General features: G+C 42.9%; 1 protein-coding gene across 1 annotated transcript in view; it reads right to left on the reverse strand.

The window, feature by feature from the left end:
• Positions 1-13,554, reverse strand: part of LOC126100294 (putative fatty acyl-CoA reductase CG5065) — a 282,092-nt gene that overhangs the window by 206,388 nt on the left and 62,150 nt on the right. The window contains exon 2 of the mRNA XM_049910901.1: positions 8,168-8,239. The gene's annotated coding sequence lies outside the window, so the exon portion shown is untranslated. The remainder of the gene's footprint in view (positions 1-8,167; positions 8,240-13,554) is intronic.

Genomic DNA, 13,554 nt, shown 5'->3' on the forward strand with positions numbered 1-13,554 from the left:
TCCAGACAACAATTGGAAGGAATCCACCTGATGTCAAGAGCATTAAAGCCTGTTATGAGAAGTTCAAGAACACAGGATCGGTTGCTGACCTTCCGAGGTCTGGTCGACCAAGAACCTCAGCAGACAGGGTGGAAGCTGTAAGGCAGTCTTTTCTACGAAGTCCGAAGAAATCGGTGCGCAGGGCCTCACGTGAGTTACAGATGCCAAAAAGCTCTCTCCATGACATTTAACACAAACGTTTATTGTTTCGTGCATACAAAGTGCAAATCGTTCAGGTTTTCTTGCCCAATGACATTACACGTCGATATGACTTTGCGGTCGAAATGCTATCACGTATTGAGGACGATGATGGTTATCTCAGACGAATTGCCTTTTCCGACGAAGCGACGTTTTTTGTCAGTGGAGTAGTGAATCGCCACAATGTGCGCATTTGGGGTTCACAACCCCCTGGCGAGGTCATGGAGTGCACCAGAGGCAGTCCAAAGGTGAATGTTTGGTGCGCGGTATTGCACGATCGAATTATCGGGCCATTCTTCTTCGCTGAGGCTACCATCACTTCTGCGGTGTATCTGGACATGTTGCAACTGTTGCTGTTCCTCAGCTGCTTCAGTATCACCCCGATGTCTTGTTTCAGCAAGACGGTGCTGCGCCTCATTGGGGTTTGGACGTCCGTGCCTATCTCGATATGGGCGATGGATTGGTCGTGATGGGCCAACGGTTTGGCCTCCACGCTCTCCTGCCATAACCCCATTAGACTTCTTTTTATGGGGTTATGTCAAGGACGAGGTCTACCGAACACGTGTACCAGATCCTGAAACTCTGCGGCAACGGATAACCACAGTCATTGAATCGATCCCTCCAGTGATGTTGGCTAATGTGTGGACGGAAATTGAATATCGCCTAGATGTGCTACGGTGGTACCAAGGGTGCTCATGTGAAAGTTTACTGATGTGTGAAAAAAACTTTGATAGTTTGTAAACAGACACCAGTTTCATATTTGTATCTTACTTCTAGCCTGAGTTATCGATTTATGTAATCAGGGAAAGACTTTTCGGACACCCTGTATATCGACAGCGCGACTCTCGTGGCGGCAAATATGGATACTGTTTATTGTGGTGACTAGAGCGACGAACGTTAATTGCAAAGGAAATTAGTAATTTCACTTACTTTATTTGTCAGCCACGTGTTCTTCAAGGACTATACTGCGGGTTGTATACGCCGCCGGAAGCAATGCTTGTGCTCCGTAACCATGCTATATTCGAGAGATGTCTCTAAGGAATATTGCGACACTCTCAGGAGGTTGAATTTTCCGACGCAGCCTCAGACTGTGGAAATACAGGTGCGGGAATAGATACAGTTCGTCCCTGTCTTCCGGTCGGCTCTCTCTTTTAATCGACAATTTGACAGATTTGCACAGCGCTCTATATTCTGTGTGTGGACTGATGGATCGTCTGCAGAGACAAATTCCACACAATGATTTACAAATTCGTATTGGGAATCTTTATTTCTTCAGGGTGCTGTAGGGCGTAAAGCCGTCTGTTGTAGCTATGGTCCTCGGTAAGATGAAGTGCTTTGTCAGAGACAATAATGCTTTCTTGCCCGTTTAATGTACTCTAACTGTGAAGCACTAACGTGATACTCTTACAGCCCCTCCGAGGATCCATATATCTTCAATCTCATTTTTAATTGTCTTTCTTTCTTGTATTTCCGAGTGGCCGTATGTGATTAGCCTATTCCAACTATCTTGTTTTGTACACCAACAGGAACACTGTCATTCATGACTATCATGTAGCTGACTTCTCGAAAGAATCTGTAGTACTCACAAACGATGTTTGTCGATAACTCAGTTTCGGAAACGATCGCTTGTAGCTATAGTCTCTCACACAACACGAGAATAGAATAATACTCTTTTCGATGATCAACTTAAAATTATCGAACGATGTGATTTTCTTATCGATATCCTTTTCCGACACGCCGCACATTATAATTCAAATGGGAAATCAGCATCGGCACTTTTCTTCCGACGTTTCACACAGCTGTCTCCATGACAATTCACACAATTTCTGAAATCGTCATTTTGCAGAATCCACATTCCCAACAGAAATTCAAACAAGACTGCACTCAACACAATAAAGGAATTAAGTTTCGCCAGGTAAGAGTATCGCGACTCGAGACTACACTCATTCCTATTCAGAACGCTGAACGTTTCACGGTGTTCCCTTAGCAACGCACTACACACTTCCCATACCTCACGCCACAATAGCCGTGCGTTTGATGTATTTCGTCGTTCGATATAAATCGTTCAGGACCCGCGCATTGGATCCGCAGCACTTCTTGGAAATTACCAATAAATCTGTCAGAGAAACTACTCTCAACTTAGTTTAAATAACCAAAGGAAGAATAAAAGAGAATCTTGATAAAAGTGCGTAATCTTTAAAATCTCGGAAAGTACAAAGAACAGATTGCTCTTTTTGGTTTCAAATATCGACATGGAATTTTTTAACAACTATTTAAAACTGTAAAAAAGATCATAAAATTGATGAAAATGAACAAAGACCGTCTTTCACTAATGAAACAAGCTCGCTGTTCGAAGTTTGGCCGCATCATGTCGCACAATTAGTCACATTACGTAACTTATTTTACTTTACATGTGGCACGGAGCTGCCCTGCGAGTCTCTTCCATTTCTTTCTATCGAGTGCTCTGTTTGACAACTGGTTGTTGATGTTCATCCTAGCTGTGCCCTCACGGAAGTTATCTCACCACTTCTCGTTCCGTCTACTGTCCTGCATAATGCTGTTCTATGTAGCCTATTCTCCGTCATTCGTGAGAAATTATCAACCCAGTTCACCCTTCCCTTCTTTAGCTCATCGACGATGTTACGGTGTTTCTACAGCTCTCCTAGTTCTTTATTTTTTTCTCATCCCCCATTCAAATGTTCAAATGCGTGTGAAATCTTATGCGACTCAAGTGCTAAGGTCATCAGTCCCTAAGCTTACACACTACTTAACCTAAATTAACCTAAGGACAAACACACACACCCATGCCCGAGGGAGGACTCGAACCTCCGCCGGGACCAGCCGCATCCCCCATTAAATGTTATATTCGTCATATACAGGTCCAAAAAATTAACTTAATATTTTTGTTTCGCATATGAACAGTTTTCCTTCACCTTTGCTTTCTGAATATTTATGCTTCACACCCGTACAGTGTTGCCAGTATAATAGTCAACAGATAGAAACGGAGATTGTTGATAGTACTAAGTGATCTTTTCTTTAGACTTTTTGTGAAACTAAAATGTGTTTCGTTCGCTGTTGCTAGAAGGGCATCTGTTTCTATATCCGTTCTATTGTTGTTACTAAAAAGACTCCCTAAGTACTCGTACTTGAAGCGGCCAACTGTATCGAGCCGGCCGGAGTGGCCGAGCGGTTCTAGGAGCTTCTGTGTGGAACCGCGCGACTGCTACGGTCGCAGGTTCGAATCCTACTTCGGGCATGGATGTGTGTGATGTCCTTAGATTAGTTAGGTTTAAGTAGTTCTAAGTTCTAGGGGATTGATAACCCCAGAAGTTGTCCCATAGTGCTCAGAGTCATTTGGACCATTTGAACTGTATCGAAAGTTAATTCATCTACAGCCAAAGGTGCGTCACTTATGATTTTCTTACTTATGACCAGTTCTTATTTCTTTACTTAATATGTAATTCTGTTTTCTCAGCTACTTTTTTTTAATTTTGCGTCATAATGATTTGCTTTGTTTGGAGCTACTTATTAATACCACATCACCTCTGTATGCAAGTCTAAATACACTTGAATACACTTGAAGAAAATAATGTGTTGATTAATGATAGAGGAATGGGACATTTTAAACAAACCTTAAATGTCGTTGACTAAGGTGAATTACAAAGGGCATAGAGCCAGTTCTAAATTCAACATACATCTTAATGTGCTTGCATCTGCTGTGTCCTCCAGAAGAGACGAGACACAGTCATACATAGAGAGGGCGCCACACAGCGGAGCCAGCCTCCAGAAAAACACGACGTAGTTGTGGTCAAACACCACACATGGTGCACACAACCAGGTTCGCACGCAGAATTATTTTTCAGGGGGGGGGGCAAAGCTAATTTTACCTAGTGTGACTTTTTATATTATAATATAAATACGGATCCGATTAAGCCTTTTAAAAAAAATCAGACAGGCGGATAAGAGTTGATTTTCTTTTTTCATTCGCCTTAAATGATCCGTGTACGTGATAATAGCACAAATTTCCTCGAAACTACTAGATAAATGTTTAATTTACTGCAGTGTTATTGAAGTATCAGTGTGACATTGTACACAGTAGAAAAACAAATACCTCGAGAAATTCAAGGAAACTAACAGAATGTTACAAAGTAAAGTCAGGTCATCGAGGGGAACTGTTCTGTTCCGAAATTGCCCAGATGCAGCCATGCTGCACCTAAATTTTTCCTTGTATGGCTAAATATGGCGGTGAGATGGAGACAAAAGAAGCTAATTAGCTCAGACCCGTCCTTGGGTGTTATGTTTTCAGCCACAAGGGAACCGTTAAGCAAATACAGATTTAGTAATTCTATGAAACTGTTCACCACTTACTCTGCTTTAGAAGAGTTGAAGCCTCATATAGTTTTTTGAATCTTCCTCCGCTGTTTTTCATCAACTTTTTTACACCTGAAACTCCTTTCAGTTGACTTTCAGTCACAATCAAGAATGACTAATATTCAGAAAGCATTTAGGTAGTAGAAAATTTCCATTGTATCTAGTATAAGCCCAAACATTTCGAGGATGGGGTGTGGGAGTACTGACCCCTGCCGCGCCCACCCGTCCCCCTGCATGTGGGCCTGCGCACAACACGGACTTCTTTGTACTTCCGCCTAATGTCACACAAATAGTTCCCACGTGGACATCAATCCGCCAAATGCGGGTAAGCAGACGTACAGTTTCTCTCAAGCAGTGTGCGTCAATGGTTAGTTCCACAGTATCAACTTCGTGCCTCAGGACCTACCTACAGTTGGCGCTCATAAGGGTTCAACTAGATATTCTACTAGTTATGTTAGTAATCGTTCACTGTGTTCAGGATTAGAGCAGTGGTCAATAACAGATCAATGCAAGTTAACATTTAACGACATTGCCATACATCATCCTCACACCCCATTTACGTAATGTATAATTTTATATAATAAAGGACTGAACATCGTTCCTGGCATACGTTGTCATTACTGTGGCGAGGCTGCTGTGTACTTGCTGGGTGAAAGCGAGCCACTTCAATAACAGCAACTACTCCTCCTACCACATTTACGTTTGACACGAGGAGTATTTGGTGAATACAACAGAATTCATCTTTGAAAGTAGTTTTCTCAGAATTAAATACAAAATTAGGAAGTCTTCAAATAAACCTTGCATCACTACAGGTAAGATAGTACAAAAATAGTCCAAAAAGTAGCTGGAATGACTAAAATGCGTAAGTTCTCCAATGTAGCAGCCTAAGACATTCCCCATCTTTAGAGGGAAAAATTGCAGACTGTATACACTTGTATCACATGTTAACACAGAATTCATTAAGAGGGTTATAAAATTTGAGATATTACTGTTAGATATTGCCAAGTGATGTTGTTTAGCCGGCCGGGGTGGCCGAGCGGTTCTAGGCGCTATAGTCTGGAACCGCGTGACTGCTACGGTCGCAGGTTCGAATCCTGCCTCGGGCATGGATGTGTGTGATGTCCTTAGGTTAGTTAGGTTTAAGTAGTTCTAAGTTCTAGGGGACTGATGACCTCAGAAGTTAAGTCCCATAATGCTCAGATCCATTTGAACCATTTTTGATGTTGTTTAATTTTGTCACATTGGGACCTGAGAGGAAGGTTTTGCATATCTGGCACAGGGAAGGTGCATTCCTGTTGTCGTCTCAGGGTCCTGTTGTCGGCAGAAGACAGACAGTGAGCCTCATTAGGAGAGGCGAGCCTCCCCAGGGAGATGGGCAGTTTTCGCGGAAGCGAGGCTGCAGCCTGCTTTGTGTTTTTGGCCCAGCCGAGGGCAGGGGATGCTGTGCCGCCACTGCCATCCCCAGACAATAACTGAGTACGACGTTTATGCCATTTCTGCACAAACATCGAAGGTCGAGACACAGCGTTACTGCCTGGTCAGTGTGAGAAAAACAGTTGATTTCACTCCAAAATTTTGGTCACCCAATCGAATTGAGTCACCCCGCCACCACCCTTGGCGCTAAGGGGTCCACGAATTAAGGAGACGCTGCTCTAGGCCAGTACAAATCTCGTATTCATTAATGTGCGTTTTGTATGCAAAAGGGAGGAAGGTTTTGCCGTGTTTCCCTGTTTTTTTTTCATGAAATAAGCAATATTCTCGTCTTTCACATTGGCAATAGCAATGAGTCGTCCCCTCCATACAGAGTTGTTTGAAAGTAGAGAGTTAAGGAAGGAGAAGTAAGTTACGTGGCAATCGTGTTCTGGACACCGTCGACTGGTCTCCTAGTCGCCATCTGTTACTGAGGGGCGCACGTTATGCAAATATTGCAGAAAAATAACTAGAACGATCCGTCCTGTGAGCAGCTCCCTACTTACTTGTTCCGGCATGAAACTTGAGTTGCCCATTTGATTATAATTTGTGCTTTCTGTCTCTTTAGCGATGGACTCGCAAGCTGTCCAGATAAGGATAACTTGTCGCGCTTTTTCCATGCAGTGTTCCTTATGAGTTGATACCTCTTCACAGTGTTAGCGTCATTTTTGTGTGAATTCGATACAGACTTTTGGAAAACTTTGCTCTCTGTTAACTACTTGTCTATAGTGTACAATAATTATAACAAATAAATGGTTGGTTGGTTGTTTGGGGAAGGAGACCAGACAGCGTGGTCATCGGTCTCATCGGATTAGGGAAGGATGGGGAAGGAAGTCGGCCGTACCCTTTCAGAGGAACCATCCCGGCATTTGCCTGGAGTGATTTAGGGAAATCACGGAAAACCTAAATCAGGATGGCGGGACGTGGGATTGAACCGTCGTCCTCCCGAATGCGAGTCCAGTGTCTAACCACTGCGCCACCTCGCTCGGTATAACAAATAAATATTCATTATACTCAGACTTGATTTAAATTACAAGATCATTTAAATTGTTCTACAACTACGAGACCCACTGATATTTTGAACATGGGTGCACTTCAGTAACGGTTACAGAATAGCAAGTGAAACAGACAGCCAACCACTGCATTGTATGCAAGTTTCTTGTGCTTCTGAGGAAGACGGGTTTAAACCTGTTGAAACGATGGTAAAGATTAATTGAAAACCACCATTTATTGCAACTGGTTGGCTGTCTGTTTCACCAGTTAGACCTGCTGATAATAAATATGACCTGTTGCACACCTAAGCTTGCTAGTCTCATCGTGACGGCGGTACGGTTATACACAGTCGCCAAAATTATCGACCTTTCTCTTATTATTCAGTGACGGTAACGAGCATTGCACTCACTCATCTTGTTTGCTTATAAACTAGGGAGAGCTGTGTCAGTTTCTTCTAGAATTATAAGATGATTGTTTCATGAATATTTGGCTAACGACCTCACAGTATTCAGACGTAATAAGGAATAACATTTTATCATAAAGTATACATATGGGGCCAGCCTTGTATGGAAATGGAACGTATTTTTTCATCAATGAAATGCGCTTCCCCTTGCATGTAACGACGGTCTCGTAAACTGACACACGGCCGCGAGAACGGTGGGCTGACCCCACGCATCTCCATCTCCGCATCCAGTGACACCTCTCGGCTTAGGATGACACGGCGGCAGGTCGGTACCGTTGGGACTTCATGACCTGTTCGGGCGGAGTTTAGCTTTTTGCATGTAACAATACTTGGCTGTATCAAGAGCCGTATTAATTTCCGTATTGGCCTTCTATGCTCTAGGTTTTCACTTATCCGATCACATTTAAGTGCTCATTGTCACTCTGGGTTCTCTAGATTTAATAAAAAATTCTGAAACGACAATGTTTGCGCGCGAGGCTCGCTTGAGGATAAAACTGGACGGTGGTGGAACGACGGTACTGCTCGCTCTTGTAGTCATGTTCAGCACAGTATTACTCGTTACACGCTGATGATACCTGCCAACTTCACGGCTTCATACGAGGCGGCGATGATTTAAAATCCGTAGCCACCTACCTGTGACACGTGTGTCTGCAGCTGAGTCCTCCAGCACCGGTGCTGTTGTCAGCGGCCGCTCTCCAGCTGGTCCTGCAGAAACAAAAATCCAGGAGTCAGATGTGAAAGTAGCACGTCTAATCAATTTATGAGCAGTTGGAACAACAATTAGTAATTACCACTGTGAGTCACTTTTTTGTTAGATTTAATTTTAAACGTACTCTTAAACCTGTACCAGTTTATTAGGAAACAGAAAATAAACTATTTCCTTTTATTAGTTAGTAGCAGAGAAACCCAATGTCGTCCAGGTATTTATTTATATCTGTGCGTCCACGCCCGTACCAGCCTTGTGCTTAATGCTCATGACGTGATATATCCTGTATTACGTGTCAGACAATGTAATGTAGGTACATTCAGCGGTGTATATGGACACTGTTTGAAACATGTATTGTGAATGGAGCTCGTTGCACACAAATAATAAATTGAAACGTCGTGCACGATGCGGCAGTTTTTCACGCATCTCACTGTTTACGGCGTCATATCTCCTGAACTACGTGTAGTACGGTGATATAATTTTGCAGTTTCATTCTGTGCTATACATGTAAACCATCTGCAAAATGTGTCGCGAATACTGTTAGTAGTAAAGAAGTAATAAGTTATAGCGTAATGCCTAATGCGGTACGCGTACTGCATGGACAGTGGAAAAGTAATGAGCAATAAACCTTTTTCAAAAATGGTTCAAATGGCTCTGAGCACTATGGGACTTAACTACTGAGTTCATCAGTACCCTAGAACTTAGAACTACAACCTAACTAACCTAAAGACATCACACACATCCATGCCCGAGGCAGGATTCGAACCTGCGACCGTAGCGGTCACGCGGTTCCAAACTGACGCGCTTAGAACCGCACGGCCACACCGGCCGGCAAACCTTTTTTTCTTTGATCATTTTGTAGTGGTTGTCAACGAGAGAAAATTTCGTAAAGGTTTGAAATTATTTGAAAAGTTTGTTGCTAGTCGATAAGTGATCATACTCTCAAATACTGGGTAAATAAAGTCGGTGAATTCACACGCCGCGGGATGCGCTTCATTTTCACCCCTCACCCCTTTGACAGATAGAAGGTTCTTGCCCGCACAGCGATTGTTGCCTGGCTGTAAGGTATATGGGTACCAAGTTTGGCTGAAATTGGTCCAGTGGCTTAGGAGGAACACGCATACTCTCTCTCTCTCTCTCTCTCTCTCTCACACACACACACACACACACACACACACACACATACATCCGTTTTTATAGTATGTGTGGATTTCTCAGCACACACTAGGGTGGAGGTGGGAGAGGTAGCAGTTTCGTCAGCAGTGCATGTGTTGGATCATTAGTGAATGGGCGACTGACTCTTCGGGCAGATGAATTCGGTTGTAGCTTCCAATACCATTTTTTCGTCTCGAGGGAAAATGGTATCCGGTACAGCAACAGAAACATCGCGGAAAGTCACCAATTTGGTTTTTTGGCGGTTCTGGTGCGGAGAGGCACATTTTGCTTGTAAGATCTGACACTGTCGGGTACAAGAGATAACAGCGATCAATATCACTTGTTAAAAATATTAATAATCGTGATTACACTAAAAATAAAATTACGATTTGCTGATTACCGATTGAAGTTGACTAATAACCACTCCCACATCATGATTACTACAGAGTCAGTATCTATGTGCAATGTTGGCCGCAACAGCATCGTTACTATGTGTAACTCAGGTCATGCTTACTAAAGAACCCGTCCTTAAGTAAGTTACAGTATTATTACTAACTCGTAATAGTAAACAAGTTGACCAACATCACAACAGTTTTCAGGCTGATTCCGGTCGCAAATTCTTATGGGACTGGGAAGGGATGGTGTTCGGTATAGCAACATGAAGATCGTGGAAAGAGTCCAACTTAGTGGCGTGATTTTTCTGCAAAGATGTATAGTTTGTTCAGACATAAGGAGCTTCACTCCTCAGCTGGTGCACCATGAACTTGCTTTACAAAGACGAATTCCGCTACAGTTACGTATTCCCCTAGGGGAAAACTAGTAGCTTGTAGAATAATAGCAAAATAGCGGAAAGAAACCAGACTGGTGATGCACAGTGGAGAGGTATATTTTGGTTCAGTGTGTAGAGCATCACACCTCAGTTGATCTCGGAGAGGGATAATGTTTATACCCAGAGGAACAGAGATGGGGCATTACAAACAGACGCCCGCGAACTGCATGCAAACAGGCTCTAATCTCCAACAGAATTATTGCATAAATACCGTGCACAGAGTATAAGCATTAACACGTTGTTATTCAGAATAATAAGACAGGAATCTAAACTTCACTGTTCTTCCGGTGCGTGTCCAACTCGTTAAGACTGCACTACCTCGAAAACTAGTGAAAGTGAGAACTTACTTTTCCTAATATCAGTTTTTTTACCATGAAAACTGTGACGAAAGTTGAAGCTACACCTCCGATCAGAGATATGACTGAAACACAGGCACGTTCCGCCTTCACCCCTGGTACGAATGCCCTTTCGGTGTAAACTGTTCTTCATCCACTTTACAGTCCGACCAAGTGTATGATTTGTGAGTCAGTTGCTGCAGTGTGTGGTCACAGCTGTTGATAGATATAGCGCTCGACACAATACCAAGTAGCTGTCTGCTATGACACTCGTTTAAGATCATTTGACATCGTGCTCTTCGTTTTTGTGCGCCTATGGCTCTGCGTTCAGTCTATAGTCCGTAAATTTTGTGATTTTGTGTAACTGAAAACAGTAAGTACAACGAATATTGATTTATTACCCTGTTTTAATAGCCAGTGGTAACACCGGTTCCCGTCACATAATCGAAGTTGGGCACTGTCGTTCTTAGCTAGCACTTGGATGAGTGACCATACGGTCTGCCGAACGCTGTTGACGAGAGGGGTGCACTGAGCACGTGTGAGGAAAACTGAGCAGCCACTTGACTGAGAAGTAGCGGCTCCGGTCTCGGAAACTGGCATACATCCGGGAGAGCGGTGTGCTGGTCACATGCCCCGCACTATCCGCATCCAGTGACGCCCGTTGGGCCGAGGATGACACGGCGGCCGGTCGGTACCCCTTGGGCCTTCATGGCCTGTTCGGGCGGAGTTTATGTTTTACCCTATTTTAATACTGGTTTTGATTGTAAAATAACATTTGCTGCTGCCACTCACGATTTTTCTTTGTTTATTTTCCTCACAATGCATTTAGAGAGAATTGTGCATTTAAAGTGTTTTTTTCGGGAACTATAACATCCTCAGGCGTAATGTTTGCGAGGTATGAACTGCGGAAAATATATAAAAAATATGTATAGCAAAAAATCGCAACTGGCTGCAACAAATATTCTTTTACAAGACACAAAGTCTTTACTAAACTACGACACTGAATCACTTTTATTTGTGCTTTCTGCTCTGACCAATGACCGTATTATTTATCGAGTACCATGTATGAACTAGTGAATGAATGACAGGTTCTCTAGGGAAAAGTCCATGATCTGAAAATTACCGGTGATGATCGGAACCGGTCAGTTGTGAAAGGATAATACTGTCGCAATAAAAACTAACATGAATCAACCCTGTTGACTAATTTATGGTTGGTATTCTACATTTACTAATGAAGTTAACGTTGTGACGTACAAAATTACTGTCGATATTATAAATCCTCAGAGCATTTTATGAACAGTACAATGCTGACATTGTCGTACAACCAGTAACAGTAATTTACCCATACACTAGTCGATAGGTCTGCGTACAAAAGGAAATAAAAGTGTTTACTAATGTAGAAACAAACTGTCAATAGGAAGAGATTTCAGATGGAAACTAGGCTCGTGTAATTGTGTTTGGCTTTTATAATGGTTACTGGACTCTCGTAATACCTAATACTGTAACAAATAGTTATGGTATAACAGAACTTGAAACATGCGATACGTCCATAGGAAAACAACAGCGTGTGCTACGACGGTAGGATTGAGGCTGCAAAGTCAAGGCAACGACTTGATGTTTGTGACAACCCTGAGTCGACCTCTTGTGGAGTCTTCCTGTGTGTATCGATGTGTTAGCGCCTTTATATTTGCTGTCTCTGTGTGGTCGGAATATGCGACACGAGAAACCTCGAAACCGCGAAACCGCTCGGTTACAGTTTTTACAGTTTGTCCTGGCTGTTTGCATAATTTTACAGTGTGTGTGCGTGTCTGCGTACGCGCAAGTCCGAGTGTGTATGTGTGTGTGTGTGTGTGTGTGTGTGTGTGCGCTCGAGCGCGTCTTCGTGTGACTGGTGTAACAGTTTTTTGTGGTCACATTTTACTTCCTGGACAGCATGTTTCACATATAAAACTATTGTACTGATCAAAATTCAAAGAACGATGAGAATTATTGCTACCAACTTCACTACCCATATATCTGAAGCAAATCGAATGTGACCACGTTCCAGGTCGACGGCTTCCGCGTTTCGTAAACTAACCAAATTACTGTGCTGCTCAAAATATCTGCCTGTACGAACCTAAGATGTAAATAGACGCTAACAACTGCTCAAGATAAGTGTACACTTGTATATAAGACGAAGAAATTTCATTTCTCCTCCTTAATGCTGTTGTGTATTAGTATGTATATTAATAAAAGTACCGTTCACAAATGGTTCAAATGGCTCTGAGCACTATGAGACTTAACATCTGAGGTCATCAGACCCCTAGAACTTAGAACTACTTAAACCTAACTAACCTAAGGACATCATACACATCCATACCCGAGGCAGGATTCGAACCTGCGACGGTAGCGGTCGCGCGGTTCCAGACTGAAGCGCCTAGAACCGCTCGGCCACACCGGCCGGCTACCGTTCACAAATCAATAACTTTGTCCCTCTCTGTTTTCTTTAGCTACTATCAGGTGTGTCTCAACATTTATTACAGTTCATGACTTATATCTCAGATCTCTCTGGTATTAAAAAGTTCTTTGTCCTCAAGTTATTAATGTGCTCTGGAGTCCGTCCACCAGTGGTAACCGAGTGAACGTTATTCAATTCGGTAAAATCTGTGAGCAGTTTAGCTTGGCCTCCACACTGTTACATGAGCTTTTATTCATATACCGAGAAGAGTTCTCCATGAAAAGTTTTGATTTGCATGTGTCAGCACTGGAGGTTAGAAAATATTGTCTACGTTGCGCATGTGGACCGCAGCATCATATTTAATGCTCGAACCAGATTTGGACCGAATTTATGGTGTTATCGGATGCGACTGAATAGATGCAAGACGCACTGAGGCGAGCACAATAAAGTGTGATCCAAATATTCACAGAGGATTTCAAGACAACGCCGGATGAAGCAATGTGTGTGATCCGTGGAGTGTGTCTGACCGACAGAACTACACTCCTGGAAATTGAAATA

The sequence above is a fragment of the Schistocerca cancellata genome, chromosome 9, assembly GCF_023864275.1.
Source record: "Schistocerca cancellata isolate TAMUIC-IGC-003103 chromosome 9, iqSchCanc2.1, whole genome shotgun sequence".
Classification (NCBI taxonomy): domain Eukaryota; kingdom Metazoa; phylum Arthropoda; class Insecta; order Orthoptera; family Acrididae; genus Schistocerca; species Schistocerca cancellata.